Source organism: Lacerta agilis, chromosome 2, assembly GCF_009819535.1.
Source record: "Lacerta agilis isolate rLacAgi1 chromosome 2, rLacAgi1.pri, whole genome shotgun sequence".
NCBI classification, from domain to species: Eukaryota; Metazoa; Chordata; class Lepidosauria; order Squamata; family Lacertidae; genus Lacerta; species Lacerta agilis.
Genome location: NC_046313.1, coordinates 78691640 through 78707756, shown reverse-complemented (window position 1 = coordinate 78707756; position 16117 = coordinate 78691640). Strand labels below are relative to the sequence as shown.

Below are 16117 nucleotides of genomic sequence, written 5' to 3'. Positions count from 1 at the left end.
AAGAACCCCTCTGGAGGGGCTCAGTCAGTTTGTACCGGTGCATTTGACACCACATCCTTAGAGACAGAGGCTTGTCCAGTTCCTCCAGCTCTCTCTTGGCCTCAGGCTCAGCTGCCAAGGCAACATCCAGCAGCAGATGTGGGGTCAGGGCTGACTCTCCTTCTGCCCCCAGGATTTCCACTGTGCTGTAGGAGCCCTCCCCATCCTACTCCTCAGACTCAGACTACTCTTTCCCCTCTTAACAAATCCTGCCACACTCTCCCTCTCCCAGATGGTGCCATGGGACCGTCACACTTTCACTTGTGCAGCAGAACTTCCCCTTCCTCTCCTCCCACTTACAGCTCCTCAACCTCAGAATCTGCTCCAGTGGTTGGGAGACTCCCCCAAGCAGATTTTAGGGACGCGAGGGAAGACTACAGGTGAGAGAAGAGGAAGGAGTAGCCTATGCATAGCTGTCAACCTTTTCCCTTTTTTGCAGGAAATTCCTTTATTATAGCATTGGGAAACAGCAGGGAGGGTTGACAGCTATGTATATAGCAGTGGGGAACAGCAGGGAGGGTTGACAGCTATGAGCCTATGGCATGAGTGTAAGTGCACTTCCATATCACTGGATGCAACCCTAAGGGCTTGACATTTGATGCCCTATGTTGCTTCAATAATTCCATGTTGCTATAATAATAATAATAATAATAATAATAATAATAATAATAATAATAATTCCAGGGGTCTTCAGAATTCTGCACACAGTATTCTAGACAGCCTCACATCATAAGACCTGTGGAATACATATAAGATCTGTCTGAGGGCACACAAAAACTGCCAGACAGAAAGTACATGGTGAAGTTAAAAAAAGGTATGAACAAGAATACACAACACTTGGCCACCTTTTAATTATAGAAGCAGCCTCCCACTCTCTTCATAAGGTATTATAAAGTAAAGGGAATCCCTTTTACTTCCTTCACAAAAAGCCCCTGGACCTATTCACCTGTAGTTTAGAAGGCTTAATCTACTCCAGAGGGGCTCCCTTAAATTCATCTACTTCGGCCAAAAGAGGAGGAAATTACAGCCATTTTTAGGTTCTCCATTATAGTGAATGAGGAAACACTTCATTTTATACAGCGTGGCTTGGAACCTGAAACACAGACCAAAGGAAAGAGAGCATAGAAATAGACTGGAATTTTAAAGAATGCACAGATACAGATAAATGGTAAATCGTGGGGCCTGTTCACACTCCTCATATCTTCTTTAAAGGCTTCAAAGTAATTTTTGACCTTTTTTGGAAATGAATTACCGGTACTCAGGTTATCTTTTAAATGCTGAACTATGTCACTGAAATTACTTTAATGAACTTCAGAGCAAGTCCGTAAAGAAACATTCTATTAAATCAGTACAAATGCTAGTGCCTTTGAACTGTGGTTGAAGTCATTTATCCTACATTAGCTCCTTATTCCCCCCTACTTGTCTGGAAATCTTGTAATAAAAATCCATATTTGATAAGTATGCCCTAGTACTGTACCATAAAATACTTGGAGAGGGGAAACTGGTATCTGGGTGGGAAGGAGAAACTTCCAATAGGTACTTTAGTTTTTAAAATGGTGGCGCAGCTAATTGGCATATTTTTAGCTGCAAACATGACCCAAATCTTTCACATGACCAGATAAGGAAACTGGAGTTCTTCAAGTTTGTTACCACCCAGATTGCTGTAGCCTAGCCTAAGCTTTTGGTTTTATTTTAATTTTATCTTGCTTTTCAATAAGTATTCATCCAAACCGACATTTCATCACTCCAGTTGCAGAACAATGTTCCTTCAACATGAGAAACACGCAAACACCTAAATCTGGAACAAATTATGAAATTACAAAATAGGCAAATGCAGAAACCAATGGAATCAAGTGTTTGAGTGTGCAACCTCTGATGCATGAAGCATCTTATGAAGGACACATGATGTTTAGTTTGACCTTCAGCTTTTAAATTTTGCTGCAACGTGATACAGCTTTTGCTCCTTTCAAAAATTGTGGCACTAACAATATTCCTTTCTGCAGCAATTATTTTGGATTTCTGAATACACACTTTTCTCAGCATACAAACAGAGTAGCCTATCTATCTGAATTACAGGTTGCCATTACAACACTTTTAGTTCTGTTCTTGTTTAGAGAGGTTTGCTTGCATGAACTCCCTAAACTCGTTCATCACACCTTATTGCTAATAGAGCTGTATGCTGATGTTAGCTGAACAAAGTTGCTTCCATTGTCCTTGAGATACTGCAGTAAAGTCCCTGAGCAACTCTTCTATTCCTAATAATCCTCTGACCCTAGTGCAAAAATCCTCTGCAGCACTGAGCTTCTACACCAGTGCTACAACAACTGCATTCTGTTGACAAGTGGAGAGTGAATGTGCCAAAGCTAGGGGTGAATATTCTGGAACAGCATGAGATGGGGCACTGGAGGGTAGGAGTGAGAATCACCTAGGTTGGTCAGAGGCCTGTTGCACAAGCAGGGTAGAGAGGAAAGTCTGCTTCCATGAGCTTCCTTTTGCTTGTGGTTCTCAGGATCCAAGTGGTTGGATTTTTAAAAAACCAACCCACTTTTAATGAACATGCTTTATTCATCATGCACTTGTCTTGATTCACACCTTTTGCCCAAGTTACAACTATACACACAGGCAGGATGTTTATCCCAGGAACTGAAGTTCAATCAGGAACCAAATGCCAATAAATAACAAAACTCAAGGGGCAGTCCCATCACTCTCCTGCCACTGGTCCTTCTAGTGGCTCATGCTAGTTGGAGAATTCTGAGAAGTCCTATCAAGTGTTGTTTTAATGCAGGACGCCAGAAATGTAGCGATGCGGGTACTGTGCATATTGTCAGTGGAAGGAAACCAATTGACACTTCTGAACTTAAACATTTCAAGAAGCGCACAAGCATTTGCATTTTGAAATAGCATCCACTATAAAAATGGAAATGAACTTTAGGGCATTGAGTAGGTGAGCTGGTGTTGTCATCCTTTTCTTTTCTTTTTGGTCATCCCTGTAAGTTATTGGTTCATTTCAGCTGCTAAATACAAAGGAAATCAGGGTCTTTCTGCTCAGGTTTGTAACAAAGAGAATAGTTCAGATGCAGCATCAGCAGCTCATGTAACCCATCAGTGCCCACCTGGCTGATGCCTTAACTGTTCACCATCACTTGTATTCCTGGCATATATGCTGCTACAGCCCCCAGTCTCCTCCCTATAGTCTCACATTCACAGGCCCTCTAAGAGCAGCCTGCTCATGACAAAAACACACCAAATAATTCTGGAGGCTGGGGCTGGTATACCCGGTAGGAAGTATACCTGGTAAGTGTTCCATATTTCCAGACACATTAGTTTCAGGCTGTGTACAGCTGAAAGCTAGAACTGTGTAAAGAAGTGATTTACCTGATAGACCACCAGTTCCATCGAAGCAAGCAAAACATCAATTTTAAATCTGAACAGCATGGTGTGGAAAATAAAGGGTTCTGAAAGTTTTAGCTTGTTAGTAAATACATACAGACAAAGTATGTTAAAATGGTAGTCAGTTAAGCTTGTTAAATCTGCAGGAGTCTTTCCTCCAGCCCGCATCTGATTATCATCACACTGTAGATAAAAGGCAATTAGTCTCTCAGCTCTTTTCTAGCCAGTTTATTGGCATTTAACACACAACCACTGAACAGACAGGGCCATATTAAAAATTCCACTGGTGGATAAATGACCGTAAATTTAAGACAAAGGTAAGGAACCTTAAGATAAGCTGTCACCGAAGTACTCAAGCAAAAAGAATGTTAGTGCAGAACAGCACACTTGTAGCCATAGTTGACTGAAAATTATTTAATCATATATTGCCCTGAAAATGTGATATGTACACTAGGAATATGTACACTAGGAAACAAAAAGGATACTCCTTGGAACTATGCACAGGGTATAATAGGACCATAGCATAATACTGAAAATTAAGAGCAAAGGTTTGTTTTTGTTTTTGTTTTTTTTAAAGTCAAAAAGTCAAAAATTCAAGACTACAGCAGGATTGTGCAGGACCTTGGAGAGCTCCCAGAATCCTACTGAAACTGCTCAGCATGCACCTAGCTACATCTGAAGCCTAACATACAGTTAACTAGACCTGTAGTGTAGAAAACCCCGCCTCCCCAGAAGAGCCAGCTAGCTCTTAAAGTGCCCTTCCCTTGTTTTGCAGTTTTTGCTTCCTGCAAGACTGGAGAGACTGGGGCAGTTTGAGAGGCTTCTCCTCTGAATCAGAGCAGTTGGCAAAGCTGTGTTCTGTGGCTGAGGGGCTCCTGAAAAAAGTCCTGGCAGTTCTTCCACTCAGGTTGAAGCTAGAGCCTTACCCTCCTCTGAGTCTTCCATTGCACAGTGCATGGTCCTTGGGTTATGACACCATAAGAAGGAGAAACTATTGCTTCAGGCCTCTTTTCTTGTTTATCTACTACCATCTTACTTCAAAACAAAATCGAAAATTCTTTCTAGTAGCACCTTAGAGACCAACTGAGTTTGTTCCTCCAGTTGGTCTCTAAGGTGCTACTAGAAAGAATTATCGATTTTGTTTTGACTATGGCAGACCAACACGGCTACCCACCTGTAACATCTTACTTCAGTAGAATTCCTGGATTAAATAATTCTGTGCTGTGGAGCTAGCACCACTTCCCCAGCATCTTTGCTGAGGTCATTTACTGATGAAGACTGTCCCTAGGATATCAGGTCATCACTCCTAAGGAGCAAGCCATACCAGCCCAATTCCATTTGGTAGCACCTGCATACCAGAATAACTCAGGGTTATAGGCTTTCAGCAGTGTACTTCAAGCTTTTAAGAGGAAACTTTCTTTAGATTTGTGAGGTCTTAGACTTGCTTGTATTTTTGCAAAGCAGCCCGATTTTCATGTTAATGGAGTGGATCCAGAAAATCATACTCCAACGAACTTCCTTCAAGGTGTTTTTTTTTTTTTTTTAATTATCAAAGGACCACTTTGTTCACTGGAGAAAGCACCTCCCTCAAACAGAGAATGTTTTTTTCCCCATTGGAGGAAGGTTCTCTGTATCTAACTCAGTATCCCTTGCTTTGTTTTTGAATAATGGTTTGGTTGCCTCTCTCTTAAATCAGGAGCCTTCTATCGAGATGTACAGATCGAAATCCTAGCTTTTCTGAACTTGGAGTAGTAGAGTTAGCATCAAGGAGGTAACCCCTACATTTTGAATCTTGCTCTTGATTCTAATGCAAGAGTTATATAAACATCACAGAATCAGCAGTGTACCAGTTCTCTTTTTTAGCTATAGAAATGCATATTTCAGCTTTTTTCTGAGTTGACTTTCCACATTCTGAAACTAATTGGCCATACTCCTTTGCAATGTCTGCTCAAGGACTTCCTCTTCAGAATAATGTGCTTCTTATTAAGAGCATCCTACAAAACTCAGGAGGATTGCATACAGAGGAAGCAAGACTGAGACACATGAATTTCTATACCATACTTAGATATATGATAGTGACGACCAAGTTGTATATCACGGTTGTTGTTGAGAAAGCAAAGGAAGAGAATGGCTGTAAATATCAGACAAACTGGCTGTCTATATATGCAAACCTGACATATGAAGAAGAACTTGCCAAAAAGGATAAATGCAGGCACATAGCCCAAAATGTTATAAAGGTTATACAGTGAATTTATTACTTATTTAATTCCACCTCATATACAAAATTTGAGTTGATAGTAAAATCCTAAAACATGATGATATAAATATTGTTGTAAATAAATCTTTGCTTGTATATTTATTTATATACTCCTCAATTAAAATATTTTGTCATAGTTTAGAACCACACCATGCCTATCAGGGAATAAAGGTAAAGGTACCCCTGACCGTTAGGTCCAGACGCAGACAACTCTGGGGTTGTGGCGCTCATCTCACTTTACTGGCTGAGGGAACCAGCGTACAGCTTCCGGGTCATGTGGCCAGCATGACTAAGCAGCGCACAGAAATGCCGTTTACCTTCCCGCCGGAGCTTGCACTTTGACGTGCTTTCGAACTGCTAGGTGGGCAGGAGCTGGGACCGAACAACGGGAGCTCACCCTGTCGTGGGGATTCAAACCGCCGACCTTCTGACTGGCAAGCCCTAGGTTCAGTGGTTTAGACCACAGCGCCACCCACGTCCCTTATCAGGGGATGCTGCTATGCAAATAAGAAAATTGTTCAATAATATTACTTTTGTTGTTGCTGCTGCTGCAGTTTTTGACAGCTATATGAATATAAATATTAAAGTGTAGATTATAATTCCCCATCTGTTAGGGAAACCAGCACAATTGGTGCACTATTATGTTTGCTGTCATTTTATTTTCCCCTGCCAGGAACACCTAATTTTACAGGAGCACCAACAAGCAGTGAGCACCAGATTAGGCAAATCATCTTTATAATTACAAAAAATGCTCAAAAATCTGACCATTTCCATTCATTATATTCATTATATTTCATCATCACCCATCCATCACATTGGTCACTCTTGCCCAGGACTCACACAGGCTCAATTTATAATGATAAATTCTAATCTTGACACACACAAGATTTTCCTCACTCATGCTCTCAGTATTTTATTTCTAACACCCAAACAATTAATGCACAGTCATTAATAATACCATGATTGGTAAAGAAGAGATCACCATATATTTCTACCAAGAAGGCTACACAACTCCTAAGACCTTTTGGGAGAAAATAATTCATTATATCAGAGTAAGTAGAATGGTTGCAATCATAGAGTTTACCTAAAATAATTGGATAACTTGCTTACAGATTAAAAACATGTGTTAGCTCTATCCCTTTAAGTTTTAGGCCTTAGTATTAATTGCTGTCAGCATAGAGTAGACAAAACAAAAATAATTTTGCATCATATCATAGTAAAGAAAAAAATCTAATAAGGGTGAGGATAACTCTGTTTTGTGTTTTGTAGGGCAATGAGTTAATCATACAGCATCCAAAAACTGAGGCACAATACTATATATGGCTAAGACTATGGGATCTGCAAAAAATTATAACTCCTCATACCTTTGAAAAGCAAAGAGTGAAAAAGCCCTCTGGCTCCCATAATGCTAGTCTATCTTACTCCAGCTGTCCTCCCTCTGGGGCTGATTTGAAGAGGACTGAGGAAAGGCCAAAAAGCAAATACTGGAAAAAAGCACACAATTTGTAGTATATACACATACTTTGTATTTCTTTTTTTTTACCCACACTCAGAGTCAGACTTCTACAGAAATGAACACAAGGCTGTGGTTTGCTTGTGCGACAGCGCGTGGATACCTTCCCACAGCCATTAAGTAGCATCCTTAGTAACATCCAAGTTGGACTATTGTAATGTGTCCTATGTGAGGCTGCCTCTGAAAAGTGTTCAGAAATTTCAGCTGTGATAGAATCTTTGAGTTTGGAAGCTTCTTCTGGATTCTGAAGTATTTGTTCAAGGATGTTCATAATACTTGGTCATGACACCAAGCTGGAGAAGAGTTCTCCTTCAACCCTCTCCCACTTCACCCACCACTGTATTTTCACCCCAAACAACTCAATCTTCGCTAGAACCCAGCTTTACTGCACTAGATGGTTTGAGCAATGGCAGATTGTGTGCCTGCAAATATCACTTGGGAAGTGTAGTTTCCCAGATACCATTCTGGTTCTTACCACTAAGCCCTAAATGGTCTTAAGACCTGGATACATCAGGTCCTTCAAAATATACGTCAAATGAAATATACCTCCCTGTGTACTGTCAGTAGCATAGGTCATTTCATCTGAAGTTTAGTATGGAGAAATAAAAGATAAGGCCTTTCCTTCATCACAGCACTTTTGTTGGGAAATGCCTTCCCTAGGGAGGCCTGCCTGGCTTCATTATTGTACAGTTTGCACTGATTCCTTAGGAAGCCCTTAGGGGTTGGATTTAATTCTGATGTATAGCTGCTGGCTTATGATTTTATGTGAATTTGATATGCTGTCGTTTCATGTTATATTTTTACTGAGAAAAGGGTAGGCTTTAAACTAATTAGTAAGTAAATAAATAAATAAATAAATAAATAAGAGACATGTGACAGGAAAGCAGCATTCTGTATCTAACTGTATCACGAATGAGTCCAGGTCACCTTGTCCTTTGTAAATCAATTTTGAATACACCTCAGAAGAAAGGAACCAAGGAAAACAGGGAACTTTTAAAGGCCCAGTTACTGTTGTGTAATGATTGGCATGATGACTGACCCATAGTTTCTTTTTCACTTTTTCATTTTCCTCTGCATTAGGGATGTGGAACCTGCAGGCCTTCAGATGTTGTTGGACTATAACTCCTATTTTCCATGATCATTGGTCATATTGTCCTAGGGCTGATGGGCTGTTGGAAGTCCAACAACACTCATAAAGACACATGCTCCCTGTTCCTGCATTACAGGAGCATTAGGGACTTGTGGCTCTCTATATGTTGTTGGACTCCATCTTAAATCAGCCCCAGCTAGTGTGATGACAGGAGTTATAGTTCAAAAACAACTGAGGGGGACACAAGTTCCCCATCCCTGCTCTACAGTTTCAGGTCAATCATGATTTTGACATGAATGAGAAACAGAAACTACCATTGGAATGAGAAACCAGGTATTGATATTGTAGGTCACCCAGTTTAACCAGATTGTCTTCTTGCTGTAATTATAGTTCACCAGTTTGATTTTTGATTATTCTAGGTTGCCAGCTTAACCAGATGATCATTTTGCTGCTTTGCTGTATCACAACAAAAATAGATGTACAGTATATCTCAAGGATATACTGTTAAGGATGCTGTTAAGGTGCTACACTCAATATGCCAGCAAGTTTGGAAAACTCAGCAGTGGCCAGAGGATTGGAGAAGATCAGTCTACATCCCAATCCCAAAGAAGGGCAGTGCCAAAGAATGCTCCAACTACCGCACAATTGCACTCATTTCACACGCTAGCAAGGTTATGCTTAAAATTCTACAAGGCAGGCTTAAGCAGTATGTGGACCGAGAACTCCCAGAAGTGCAAGCTGGATTTCGAAGGGGCAGAGGAACCAGAGACCAAATTGCAAACATGCGCTGGATTATGGAGAAAGCTAGAGAGTTCCAGAAAAACATCTACTTCTGCTTCATTGACTACGCAAAAGCATTTGACTGTGTCGACCACAGCAAACTATGGCAAGTTCTTAAAGAAATGGGTGTGCCGGATCACCTCATTTGTCTCATGAGAAATCTCTATGTGGGACAAGAAGCTACAGTTAGAACTGGATATGGAGCAACTGGTTCAAAATTGGGAAAGGAGTACGACGAGGCTGTATATTGTCTCCCTGCTTATTTAACTTATATGCAGAATTCATCATGCGAAAGGCTGGACTGGATGAATCCCGAGCCGGAATTAAGATTGCCGGAAAAAATATCAACAACCTCAGATATGCTGATGATACTACCTTGATGGCAGAAAGTGAGGAAGAATTAAAGAACCTTTTAATGAGGGTGAAAGAAGAGAGTGCAAAATATGGTCTGAAGCTCAACATCAAAAAAACTAAGATCATGGCCACTGGTCCCATCACCTCCTGGCAAATAGAAGGGGAAGAAATGGAGGCAGTGAGAGATTTCACTTTCTTGGGTTCCATGATCACTGCAGATGGTGACAGCAGTCACGAAATTAGAAGACGCCTGCTTCTTGGGAGAAAAGCAATGGCAAACCTAGACAGCATCTTAAAAAGCAAAGACATCACCTTGCCGACAAAGGTCCGTATAGTTAAAGCTATGGTTTTCCCAGTAGTAATGTATGGAAGTGAGAGCTGGACCATCAAGAAGGCCGATCGCCGAAGAATTGATGCTTTTGAATTATGGTGCTGGAGGAGACTCTTGAGAGTCCCATGGACTGCAAGAAGATCAAACCTATCCATTCTCAAAGAAATCAGCCCTGAGTGCTCACTAGAAGGACAGATCCTGAAGTTGAGGCTCCAGTACTTTGGCCACCTCATGAGAAGAGAAGACTCCCTAGAAAAGACCCTGATGTTGGGAAAGATGGAGGGCACAAGGAGAAGGGGACGACAGAGGACGAGATGGTTGGACAGTGTTCTCGAAGCTACTAACATGAGTTTGGCCAAACTGCGAGAGGTAGTGAAGGATAGGCGTGCCTGGCGTGCTCTGGTCCATGGGGTCACGAAGAGTCGGACACGACTGAACGACTGAACAACAACAACAACAATATCTCAAGGCTGCCAAATACTAATGGTTGTAGATTACAATCTAGCTCACAGATTTTGCATTGTTTACATTTTTGTTGTATGCGTGGACCAGTGTCAGGATTTTGAAGAGGTGTTTGTGGGCCAAAGAAGCAGCCATTAAAACAATACTGATGCTTTTGCCACATGGGAATTCACAAAGGTGTAATTCCTTTACTTTGAGATATACTGTCCTCCTTAGAAATTTTAATAAGTGCTTTGTAGATGAAGATTAGAAAGATGAAGGTCAGGACTTGACAAAATAGAACTGAAAACCTAGTGAGCAGTCATCATCAGTAAAAAAAGAAAAGAAAACCCAAACTATATCTGACTTATAAAATAAGTAAAGAGGCAATTAAAATGACCTGCCAGTTCTATGAACCATAAAGCAAAGCTGAACAGTATACTATGTGATGATTTTTTACCAGAGGGATTGTAGTCTATTTCTTTCGCTTTCTTTTGGTTTTGAAAGAGCACATTAAAACTTTTATTTCCAGCTTATGGAACTTCACACACAGAGCAGAAAAAAGAATTTGCAAAGGAATCCAAATACAGATATATTGAAAAATTCTGTATTAGATGAACTATGACAGAATATTTTTAGTGGCCAAATTGCAGCAGGGGTTCAACTTTAAAAACAGCAGGATCTTGTTCGTTGCAGACATGAGTGACATATTGCAAGCAAAATGGGGGATGAGGTGGGGTGTTTAGCTGATAAATGTATGCTTTATGTTTAGAGAGAACTTGGTTTGGGAATTCTGCAAATGCTCTGGTTTAAGTGTATAGTTTCATATTTTGAAAGGATTTTTTTTTCTAATTTGAATGAGTAAGGAATCATAATCTTAAAGAGAAAAAGACTGGGTAAGGATCAAAGCGAGCCCCAAACCAAGATTGTGGTGCTATTATTCTGTATCGAGGCTTCTTCACTCATAATGGATTTTAATTCTTACCTGTTGCTGCACCGGTAGTCTTGGAGAGGTGAATCAGGTCAGCACACATCAGAAGTCTCATATGTACATGTAACTCCTCAAACGTTTTTGCTCCCTTGACTCTGCTGAGACAAACTCCAATTTGGCTCCTCCTCTCTCTCAGTTGTTTCTTCAGTGGCCATTGCACCTTGTCATTATTTGACTAGAAAGTTTGGGTATCTGAATTGATTTGTTTTCCCTTCCCTTCCCCATGCCCTTTTCATTCAGTAAATTGTTGTTGTTGTTGTATACCACTGACCTGTGTCAGTGTTAAATTTTTGTACTGTATACCGCTTAGGAAACTTTATTCAGTGTGGTGGCAGAAGGGGATATGTGCAACTTTAGGCTTTCAGTCCCATTATCTTTCTTTGAACATACCTGTTTGGACAGAAAGAACTTTGAAAGAACTTTGTATTCATATATATAAATCACCTTTGCTTGGATAAAGAGAAATTTTAAAATGAGCAAATTTGATTAGTAACAAACTCCATTTGATTTAGAAGCAAATCCCGTTGAAGAAGGACCATGGTTTTATTCATAATGTTCAGTGTTGCTTAGACCTTTATGGGTTTTTTTGGGGGGGGGTTAAGTGAATGATATACTTGCCCCCCAAAACTGCATAGTCAAAGATGATAATTGTTCTGATCCAAAAAGGACTTTATCCTGTATGTAAAAAAGTCTTTTTTATTGTATCTTAACAGTACGATGTGATTGAGATGCCATTAGGTATATGCAGTATACCTTAGGTATATGCAGTATACCTTAGGTATATGCAGTATACCTAAGGAGCGAGCCACTCTGTCGCTCGGGGAGGCAAATGCACTGCACACATGTGCCACACCATAGCGGCGGCGCCGGGTGGGACCCGGACAAGCTGCAGGGTAGAGTGGCCTCACTCTGCAGCTTGCAAGCAGGTTTGCAAGCAGGTTGCGGGGCGAGCCCGCTCCGCCCTGTGGCACGTCCGGGGCCCGCCGACGGGGCGGGGCAGGGCGAGGCCAGCCCAAGTGTCACCCCCCCTCCCCTGGAACCCGGGGCGGCCTGCCCCCTATGCCCCCCCTTGTTCCGCCCCTGCGTCCCCCCAGAAAAAAGCACTGGGTATATATCATATAGTTTTAGCTGATGCACATACCATTGGTTTTATTTATTTTATTTAAAGAATTCAAATTCAAATATATAGCATTGCAACTCAACATCGTAGCCTCTAAATGACAAGATGCTCTTTGGAAGGCTAGGGAGATGTAGCATCTTTTGAAATGACAAATCATTTCATATAATAGGAAGGTGGAGAATGGTGTGTGGCAATAAGAGAGAGACCAGCAGCTCCTGTGATTTATTTCAGCTTCTGGAAGATTGTTCTCATGATTGTTGGGAAAGCGGAGAAAGAAAATATAGGAAAGTGAATAATAATAATAATAATAATAATAATAATAATAAATTTTATTTATACCCCGCCCTCCCCGGCCAAAGCCAGGCTCAGAGCAGCTAACATCATGCAAGTAAGACAATGCATAAAAACAAGCGATCAATAAATTAAGATACATCCCACAATTAATTAAAACAAATTAAAATTAATACTGGACAAGTGGCAATCTTCAGGTTAAAATTGAAGGCGGTTACCAACTGTTTCCACTGATACTACAATCACCTGTGAAGAATTGTCATGCTGAGTCAGATCAGTAGTCCCCCCAAGAGTTCCTTCTCATTTTACATGTTGTTGTTAGGTCTGAATTTAAGAAGAGACCCACTCGATCAGACTAGACACCTATCTGGTCCAGCAACCCATTACCCACAGTGGCAACCAAAATGCTTCTTGGGAAGCCCACAAGCCAGGACATTTTTTAGCATTCATAGGGAAGGAGAAATTCCCCCATCCCTCATTAATCTGTCCACTACTTATTTTATGAACCTGGGAAATTAGGATGGAGACTGAACAACTGTACAGGAATGTATCTGTTGCCATCTAATTTGGCTTGTCAAGTCTTAGCAGGCATTCATATTTCTTACAATTTATTTGTTGTTGTTGTTTAGTCATTTAGTCATGTCCGACTCTTCGTGACCCCATGGACCAGAGCACGCCAGGCACTCCTGTCTTCCACTGCCTCCCGCAGTTTGGTCAGACTCATGTTGGTAGCTTCGAGAACACTGTCCAACCATCTCGTCCTCGGTCGCCCCCTTCTCCTTGTGCCCTCAATCTTTCCCAACATCAGGGTCTTTTCCAGGGAGTCTTCTCTTCTCATGAGGTGGCCAAAGTATTGGAGCCTCAGCTTCAGGATCGGAGTGTAAAATATATTGTTGGTTGCTTTCTGAGTTGAACATCATCACTGGATTTGTTTGACATTGAGTTACATGTAAATAACCCCTTGGCAGGATTAATTTGATTAATTTGTAAATTTTCCTACTCCTTAATTTTAAACCTCAGTGTTTGTTTCATATTACAAAATCTTTCAAGGCCACTGAACAAAATAATTGATTTGGATCCTGTAGGATAAGAATCCATGGGGTAAAATTACATAATTGGTTTTAATTACATAATTATAGCATTTTAAATGTGTGGAGGTGAAAGGTTACCATTAGATGCAGAAGTCATGATGAGGAACACAAAAATAAGCCATGTGTTTAATTCTGTGTTTCTTTCCATTTTTATACAAGAAATTCAGCGAGATCTATCCTTGACCTTGGACACTGAGTGATTATAGCAAATAATATAGTGCTGTTATGGTTTTTAGAACCATAGAGACACCTTTGTAAATCACTAAGTGCACTTTAGCAAAGGCTTCATTTAGATTTAGTGCACTACATGGGTAATCAGTGGTGGGAACCTAACTGACAGCAATTTAACATGATTGGGCAGGGTAATTACATAATTACCAGTAGTGTTTATAAATGCATAAGGATATTTTTATTGGGCGAAAAAACCAATTGCTTTCTTACCAAGAAGAAAACTAAATAAACAAATTTGTTGTCACAGGTTAAGAGGACATGCTCTGCTCCCTTATGAAACGTGTTCTTGTTATGTAGTAAAGTGTATTTGTTTTACTGTGTAGCCTTTTCTATTTTGTATCAAAGTTCTGGAATGCAGCCTCCTATTTAAACCTCCTATGGAGCATATTTGGTATATCAAATGGCTATTTCACACACTAAAGCTATAGAAACCTCAGTTACACTGGCTTTCCCCCCCCCCAACAATCCAGGAGAAAATTGTTGTTAGATTTTGGATTATGACCTGAATCTATTTGCAGTGCAATCTTATGCATGTCTACTCAAAGTAAGTCCCATTGAATTCAATAGGTCTTACTCTCAGGTGAGAGTGTATAAGGCTAAAGCACTATTCTGTATTACTTTTTATTGTTTCTGAAACAAGCTGTCGTTTCTTTCTTTACCATGCTTTCCCCATTTATCCAAATACGTCCACTGCACAGGGGGGAGGAGGGGATCATAGTACAAGTGTCATGGTGACCCCGAATCGTGATGTACATGTAAAACTAAAATCTCTGTTCATTCTCTGCATAATCAGCAACTTGCCTATCGCCTCACAGCAATTTTGCCCCATGTTTATTGATTTTACGCATAGGTTCCGTACTCACGTTACATTAAGCCAAACCATGGTTTAGTGCAAACCTATGATTGTGCACATTCCTGGGGCAGAAATAATTTTGCAGAGAATGAACAGAGAAGTCAGTAACTGAGCTTTCAAGTTTCCATTACATTCGCATCACAAAGGAAGCTCAGTTTACCTTTACCAGGGCTAAACTTGAAATTGCTCTGTGCTTGTTTTACGAGTCTGAAAGCATTTGATCATTTTAATTCATAGATCCACTGACTTTACTTTGAGAAATAAATATTTTGAGGGATTTTCCATCTAAGTGTACTTGGAGCCTAAAAAATTAATCTCAAATAGCAGCATATCTAGTCAGAACTGTCTTCAGGTATCTGAAGAAGTGTGCATGCACACAAAAGCTCATACCAAGAACAAACTCAGTTGGTCTCTAAGGTGCTACTGGAAAGAATTTCCTATTTTGTTTCCTATTTTGTCTTCAGGAAGAAAGCAATCCTTTCCCTGTGTTTATTAATTGTGTGTGTGTGCGCGTATCCCCAAAGTACTAAGGTTAATTCTGATTTGAAGGCGATTTCTTTAGCCTTTTAACTGTATTTATTTTATTTATTTGGAAGAATTTATAAACTGCTTAATGGAAAAATATACTAACAAAATCGGCAAAATTTAAAAACAGGAAATTGTTAATGTTCTTATGAAAGATAATACTCAATAGTATTTTGAGTCAGGAGATGATCTGGTGCTTGTGCAAGTGGATTGAAATCCATCCAGTTGGCTTTAAATCAAAATATTATACATGGTGGTTTGGATCCAATCTTAGTGGTGCTTAGAGCAGATCCATTTGAATCACTGGAATTTATGATAGTCGGAACCTACTCTGAGCATGATTAATTCTGGATCCAACACACTGATCTAGAGTATGGTGTGATAGTCAAAGTGATGCAAGCAGAAAACTAACAGAGGAAAGAGGAGCTTGATACCATTTTCTCTTTATTAGTAAGTAAACCTGATTTTGAAGAACAAAATCAGGGCTAAGCTGTATGTTGCATGGCAGTTTCATCAGCTGTTGGAGGGCAATTTGGATTGGGGCTTCTATGTTTACCTCTTTGTGGCTAAATAAAATAGGCAAGCCTATTCAGACATGTAGAAGTTGTGTGTGTTTTATTTCTTTTTAGCTACTGTTTATTTTAATAATCTTTTGAATATTTTTAAATATTAGTTTAAACTGTTTTTATCAATAATGTTAATGTTTTATTTTGAGTTTCTGCTAACTGCTTAGAGGGCTTTTTTTTTTTTTACAATCGAGGGATATATAAATTTTTTGAATAAAATTTTGTTTGTTAAATAATAACAGCTGGAGGGGGAG

At 40.1% G+C, this 16117-nt stretch overlaps 1 protein-coding gene across 15 annotated transcripts in view; it reads left to right on the top strand.

The window, feature by feature from the left end:
* ERC2 (ELKS/RAB6-interacting/CAST family member 2) overlaps positions 1 to 16117 on the top strand; it is a 519409-nt gene that overhangs the window by 437132 nt on the left and 66160 nt on the right. The gene's annotated exons all lie outside the window — the stretch shown is intronic.